At 39.1% G+C, this 7,780-nt stretch overlaps 1 long non-coding RNA gene across 1 annotated transcript in view; it reads left to right on the top strand.

Annotated features, from left to right (window-relative positions):
• The window catches only part of LOC113633536 (uncharacterized), a 6,478-nt gene extending 846 nt beyond the window's left edge, over window positions 1–5,632 (top strand). Inside the window, exons 2-3 of the long non-coding RNA XR_003438306.1 lie at window positions 2,305–2,547; window positions 4,800–5,632. This is a non-coding gene — a long non-coding RNA (uncharacterized LOC113633536). The remainder of the gene's footprint in view (window positions 1–2,304; window positions 2,548–4,799) is intronic.
• Window positions 5,633–7,780: the final 2,148 nt, after the last annotated feature.

The raw sequence follows: 7,780 nt of genomic DNA, 5'->3' as shown, positions 1-7,780 counted from the left end.
TTTTTTTTTTTTTTTTTTTTTTTTTGCGGTACACGGGCCTCTCACTGCTGCGGCCTCTCCCACTGCGGAGCACGGGCTCCAGAAGCGCAGGCTCAGCGGCCATGGCTCACGGGCCCAGCCGCTCTGCGGCATGTGGGATCTTCGCGGACCGGGGCACAAACCTGTGTCCCCTGCATCGGCAGGCGGACTCTCAACCACTGTGCCACCAGGGAAGCCCTCAAATGTTCATTCTTTCTCTCTTCTTCCCTCTTGTCCTTCTGTCCCTTTTTCTTTCTTTGTGCCTTCTTTCATCCTTCCCTTTAATTTCAGGTGTTTGATTAGCTCCCATGGAAAATAGCCAGGGCCTCAGCAAACCACCAAAGAAGCTGAGTGATTTCTTCTCCAGTTCCCATGAGCACACATGTCAACTTTGAAATCCAGACTCGGAAACTCTCTCAAGGTGGGAGGCGCTGGTTGGAACCTACCTGCTTAGCAAAGCAGACTTTTCCATAAGCTTCAATGAAGTTATTTTGAAAGAGAAACCTGTCTAGACAGAGCATAATTAAACATAGCATCTTGTTCTTTTGTTAAGTAGACCACAAGGTAAAATTCTTTGTTGAGTCTAATACATAACGTATAATACTATTGGAAAATTAGAGATAGGAAGGTCAAAATTATAGCATGGGTTTGTGGGTCAGCGGGAGTGCTGGTTAATTTCGTAATGAAGCATGTAGGGGCAACCATAGTCTATAATGGAATGAAGTGTCAGAAAAGATGAAAGAAACCAAGCCTCAGTTCCAATCTCTATCAGCGTTTGCATGAGCAGCCTTAAGGACGTTGACCTCTGTAAGAACTCGCCTGTAGAATTCTTAGTATTTTGGTTTAAGAGTAACTCAGCAATGCTGTCTGGTCCTATCCCCCCAGAGTGACTGCTGACACAGGGCCTCAATTGTCTGACTTGAAAACTTACTGATAATTACCATTGTTAAAATGTTCAAGGCAAATGATTGAACTGGGAATAAAACAGCTGTATTAGTTTGCTGGGGCTGCTGTAACAAGTACTGCACACCGGGGACCTGAAACAACAGAAATGTTCCGTCTCATGGTTCTCGAGGCCAGAGGTCTGAGGTCAAGGCATCAGCAGGGTGGGTTCCATCTGAGGGCTGAGAGGGAGACTCTGTTCCAGAACTTTCTCCTGGTTTCTGGCAGTTTCGGGCTTTCCTTGACTTGTAGATAGCATGTCTCCTGTGTCTTCACATTTTTTTCTCTCTGTGTTTGTTTTCTCTCTCTGTGTCCAAATGTCCCTCTTTTTTTATAAGGACAACAGCTATATTGGATCAGGACCCACCCTAATGACCTCATCCTAACTTGATCATCTGCAAGGACCCTGTTGCCAAGTAAGGTCACATCATAGGTACAGGGGGCTAGGACTTCAATGTCCTTTGAGGGGACATAATGCAGCCTATAACAATAGCCATTTGTTTTCATACTCACATGTTCACCACTTGTTATCCTACTTTGAACTGGAAATGCTCACTGTGTGTCCATTTCAAAATTCTCACTAAATTCTCTTCAATAGTGCTTTAACTACCTCAGAATTGAGGAGCTTACATGCCAAAAAGGAGACACAATTTCCCTTTTTTGACCACTTGGAGAATGAGCCTTTCTCAGGGTGCGACCCAGGCCATATGGAAAAGACTGAGGTCCCAGCCCATTCTCTCATCATGGAACGAGGGTATGGGTTGCAGCCTAGCCACTGTCCTTCCTTTGGAAATTCACCAAAAGCTGGGGATGAAACCTGACTGGCCTGAACTCTGTTATATTAAAGCAGTGCTTTGTCTTTCGCATAAGTGACAGGATAGTTCAGTATCCCATGAAATGAATGAGCTGGCGGTGAAATTGAATCTAGTGTAAATTATGGCGCTATGTAAAATCCAACACAACCTATCGTAGTGTTGGTCCCATCCTACTAATATCAAAAAACTAGGATTCTACTTTCACAGTGAAGGATTTTTTCTCTAATTTTTGTCCACAGGTTTATAACATTAAATATGCAAAAAAAAGTTATTTTTCTATTGCCTTTAAACTAAGGTCTTCATGATTTAAATATAAGTCCCAGTCTCCACGTCAAAAATGTGGTGAACATATAAATGTGTTCATCAAAAATATCAAATAAAATAAGGGGCAAATCCTATGACCATGGACCCAAAAAGTAACAGTAGTTTTCCCTTCAGGCCATCAGATTCACTGAGCCCTGTAATTCGGGGCCTTCCTTCTTTAAGAATTCATCCTGGTTTGCTCTTGAACTGTCGATTTCTATCCTAGGAACCTAGTTGTCCATGCCCTCTACCTCAAATTGTTCATATTCACTGAGGACAGCAAAGCAGAGCAATTGAATGCACTGACACGGGGTCCCAAAAGACCATAGTCTGAAACCAGGCTCTGCCAGGAGCTCGTTATGTGACCTGCCTCTCAAGCCCTAGTCTCCTCACCTGTAAGATGGAGAAGCTATGACCATCATCACAGTGTGGTTGTGGGAATTCAAGCATCTAGTGAACCTGGCACATGGTAAGTGCTTAGAAAATGTTAGCTATTATTATTATTAATATTATTACTAATTGCTGTCAATACTTTACCATTTAGATGTCTATTATCCACTGTTTGTTTATAATCATATCACAAATGTATTTCTTTTTCTGTAACGAATGAGGCATTAGGGCTCATTTAGTTGACCATTCTCACTTTTTTTTTCAATTTAATTTAATTTTTATTTTATTTTGGAGTATAGTTGATTTACAATGTCATTTTAATATCAGGTGTATTGCAAAGTGATTCAGTTTTACATATACATATATCCATTTTTTTCAGATTCTTTCCCATATAGGTCATTACAGAGTATTGAGTAGAGTTCCCTGTGCAGAGGTTAATGTGTCCACACAGCTAGCTACCAGCAGAGCCAGGCCTAGGACCTAGGACTTGGGCTCCATAAATCTCTAACCCCTAACTTGACCCTAGTACAAGGATGCCTTTCTCTCAAGTCCTGAGAATCAGAGAATTGATGGTCACCTTGATAAAATAAAATTATAGACTCAGCAAGGATGGAAACCATTTCATAGTTGGAGCCCCTGTTCTCTCCATCACTGCTGGCACTGGGGTGAATGAGGACCCCTTCCTGTTTTGCTAAAGCTTTGAAATACCCTTATGGGAATGCAGAAGCCACCCCCAGGGCTTTTTGATGTCAACAGTGCACCAGTAAAAATGGAAATGTTGCAAAAACACCACCATTTAACATTTTCTGGAATCAATTTCTTCCCTAATAGTCATTATGAATCTTTAAAAATGTAAAATAGCATGACCTTCTCTTCTGGTAGAGTAGACACTGTCTACTCTACCAGAAGAGTATTCTTATACTGTATAGAGTAAAGCCCTGACTTTCTTCTCCAGAAACTCAATATATAGATTGTGATATGTTTGCTAGTTCTAAGTCACCAAGCATTTAATATACAGGTCAAGATCCCACCAGAGACAGCTCACATCCCCGTGACCTGAGGTCTTGGTGAACAAGCACCCTCCCACTTGCTAAAGGCTTTTCTTTTTGCTCACCATGCTGGCGCCTCTCCTGGGGTCTTGTATTCCTCTTTCCCTCATTGATTCCCAATGTACCCTCAGCCTTCCCATTTCCAAGAGACAGCAGCCCTACCGCGTGCTGCCAAAGTGACTCCAAGTCAAATGAGTGAAGGAGGCCGTCGGTGCTGGTACTCATACGGAGCCCGCGATGCCTTTACACGCAAAGTCCAATCTGAAAACCAGAACAACCCTGCCTTTAAAGACAGGATATTGAAGCTGAGCCGGGTAGGCAGCCCTCCCCGGTCCTGTGTTACCTGGCCTGATGGACACTCTGTGAATCCTGAAACCAGCTTGCTCCATTTTGCAAGACCGTCCTTGTTGTGTTTTTCCTGATGGTACTTTACGTTAAGGAAAGGACCTCAGTTTCATCTGGAGACCGATGTCGGAGTTAACCTTACCAATGCGATCTGATTTTCATGACAAAGCTCCAGGGTAATCCTCTGATACACAGAAAATTGTGTTTCTATGAAATGAGGCATGATGGCAAAATGAAATTAAATCAGAAGTTGAAATCCCAAGCATTGTAAGCATTCTCGTGCTTAAGGACAACCAGAGCATTACACGCTGAATTAGGTATATTGGAAGATGTACCTTTACAGGAGACTACAAGGGGATGTTCTTGCTAAATCTTATTTTTTTTTCCCCCAAATAATTTCCTAGAAAATAGTGTAGAAACACTATGGTGGGTTTTAAAATGGGTTGATTCTGTGGTTAATTCCTGAATGAAACCTGCCTCGTCTGGGAAATCTTGAAAAAGTTGCTTAAACTTTCCAATTCTCCATTTTTTTTCATCTTCAAAGTGAGGTAACACCACCTATGTATACCAAAGAGCTGTTGTGAGGATAAAAAAAGTAATATATGTGTATTAGTTTCTGATTGTTGTTATAACAAATGACCACAAATGTAGTGGCTTAAAACAATACAAATTTATTATCTTACAATTCTGAAGGTGGGAAGTCTGCAGTGGGTCTCTCTGGGTTAAAGACAGGCTTCTGGCAGGGTTGTGTTACTTTGTGAAGGTGCTAGAGGAGAATGTGTTTCCTTGACTTCTCTATCTTCTAGAAGCTGCTAACATTTCCTTGGCTTGTGGCCCCTTCCTCAATCTTAAAAGCCAGTAATTGGTTGAGTACTTCTCACATCCTCACATCTCATCAGTCTGACCTCCTCTTCTGTCTTTTTCTTCCACTGTTAAGGACCCTTCTGATTACACTGGACCCACCAGGATAACCCAGGATAATCCCCCTATCAAGGTCAGCTGTTCAGCCACTTTAACTCCACCTGCAACCTTCATCCTCCGTCACCATGTAAGGTAATATACTCACAGGTGGGGATTAGGCTGTGGACATCTTCGGGGAGACATTACCTTGCCTGCCACAATATGTAAAGTACCTATTTAGTTCTACAACTTTTCTGTCATAGAGCTTTTCTTTTTCACTCAAAACAGTAAGCTCAATTTTAAAGAGTGATTTCAGTGCTAATACAGCAAATAAGTTTACCTCTTTGTGTTGAATGCCTTCATCAGTTCTGGAATTTGGGAAACTTCTCCAACACCCCCATTTCACAGATGAGCAGCTGGGGTCCAGTGGCTCACACGGCATTTAGTGACAAATCCAAAATTGGATTCTGATGTCCTGCTCCGAGTGAACTGGTGTCTCTTCCACCCCATCCTACCTTCCTGAAGGCCTTAAGAATTATGCTGCAAAAGTGGTGACTCCCCCCTAATTCCACAGAGTGGGCTGATCTGCAGCAAGGCCTGGCATGGCTGATCAAAACATGTACATTTCAGGCAAAACCAATAGAAAAGACCAGTACTTAAAAAAATTTCCAGGGTAGAAAACGAGTTTGATCAGAATTCAGAATATTTAATAAAAATTCTGTCATGTATAGAAAAGTGCTTTGGATTTCTCCCCTGTATCTTCAAAGGCCTTCATACAACGAAACCATATCCATCAAGTTTTTTTTTTTTAACATCTTTATTGGAGTATAATTGCTTTACAATGGTGTGTTAGTTTCTGCTGTATAACAAAGTGAATCAGCTATACATATGCCTATATCCCCATATGTCTTCCCTCTTGCATCTCCCTCCCACCATCCCTATCTCACCCTTCTAGGTGGTCACAAAGCACCAAGCTGATCTCCCTGTGGGTAAGCTGGGACGAAGTGAGAGAGTGGCATGGACATACATACACTACCAAATGGAAAATAGATAGCTAGTGGGAAGCAGCTGCATCCATCAAGTTCTGAAGGAAAAAGATGTTATCCAAGATCCTATGGCCCCAGAAGTTGCCATTTGTACATGAGGTACCTGAATGATGTTTTCAAAAACCACACAACTCTCCCTGAATATATCTGTTGAGGATATACTTCAACTTAATGAGAGGAAAACATTGTAACAATTTAATAAAACTCATTAAAAATAATAACCAACTCTAATATCACAGATGACACTAAGAAAAACTGGGTAGTGGGTCTGGATAAAATGTGGGAACAAAAGACTACTTATATCCTCATTTTATTGATACATAGAAGCTAATGAGTAAATAGTGCTTCATTTTTTATGTTGATAGTTTCAGAAATATTGATATGAGCATTTAAACAACTTAAGGAAAATTATTAGTAGAATTTAAAACAGAATCACTAGAGGAAAAAAAGCAAAGAACACATACCTATATTAAAAAAAAAAAACTTGCTAGGGAAAACACAGGAAGACTTATTTTTAAAATAAGCATAAAACAAGATAAAGACAATAAGCACAATTACGTCAGTAATAATAACATACACTCTTCACCTAAACCACCATAGTAAAAAATACCTTCCCTCAAATAGTGAACGAATCAAATTCAACCTAATGTTATCTAAAAGCTTTAACACTTTAAAAAAACTGAGAGGTGAGTATTATTAAATGATTAGGCAAAGATACAGCAGCTAATGTCAAAAAAAATTAAAATGAATATAAAGAAAGAAAACAGGGGTTGCCATATTCTTTTCAGACAATAAAGAATTAAAAGAAAAAGTTATTTCTTGGAATAGTTACATTATTTTGGTAATAATAAAATCCAGACAAAAAGCATAAAAGCCATATAGTTTTATGCTCCAAATAATATTCTTTAAAATACAGCAATCACACACTATCAGAGGCACAAAGAGAAGTTAACAGAAACACAGGGTTAGTTGAAGACTTTACTACACTTTCCTCCATCTCTTACAAATATACACAAATATAGATGCCCCATGGGAAAAAGGGGGGAAGAGAGAAAGAGGTTCAAATAACAATATGATTGATTTATTTGGTTTACAGCAAAAGCTGTGTATTAAGAAGAACAGGAAAATATATTTCCTATAAGTTTACAATGAATTTTCAAAGTAGTACTTATACATTATGCTATATATGCTCATAAACTCAAAAACACACAGGTCCAGATTCTCGCACCAAAAATGATTGCAGTGAAAATCAAACTCATCATTAAGGATTATTTAGAAAATAATGAGAGTGAAAACAGAATCTGTCAAAATATCTGGAATGCTGGCAAAGTTATACACTAAAGCAGATTCATAACATGTTAGCCTTTTATTAGGAAACCAGAAAGAATGAAAATTACTTGTTCAGTTAAAAAATGGAAATACAAAAAAAAGACTTAAGTAAAACAAAAGGAGCAAAAAAATAACAGCAGAAATTAATGAATTAGAAAACATATAAATACTAGAATAAACACTTCTAAGATCTGGTTTTGTGTAGAAAAAAAATTACCCATCAAACGGTTTACAGGTCTAGTGAAATAGAAAACAGAAAATATAAATATATAAAATTAGAAATAAAAAATGGACATGACCAAATATGTAAGTAAAATTGTATAAAATCTTATTCTGACAAATTAGCAAACTGAGTAAGCACGATGATTTTTGAAGAAAATATAAAGGATGTAAAAAGCTGAGAGGGGGGAGACAAAGCATCTTACTAAAAGGCAATTAAAATGTGCCATTCTTTGTTGAAAAAGTGTATCTCCCTGAGTAATTAGCATCTATTGTGCATTGAACAATGGTTTGTTGGCAGAATTCTATTACATTGGTTGTAGGTGGCCATCCTGTAAAGTGAATCAACATAATGGGGAGTTCCCTGCTTTAAAAAAAAATGTTCACTTTCGCAGGTATCTGTCTAACTTAATGCTGTGACAAT

Source organism: Aethalodelphis obliquidens, unplaced genomic scaffold (genome assembly GCF_003676395.1).
Source record: "Aethalodelphis obliquidens isolate GAN/ISIS:26980383/991018 unplaced genomic scaffold, ASM367639v1 scaffold1, whole genome shotgun sequence".
In the NCBI taxonomy this organism is placed as follows: Eukaryota; Metazoa; Chordata; class Mammalia; order Artiodactyla; family Delphinidae; genus Aethalodelphis; species Aethalodelphis obliquidens.
Note: the sequence above shows the minus strand (reverse complement) of the source record. Positions and strands in the feature narration are given on the sequence as shown.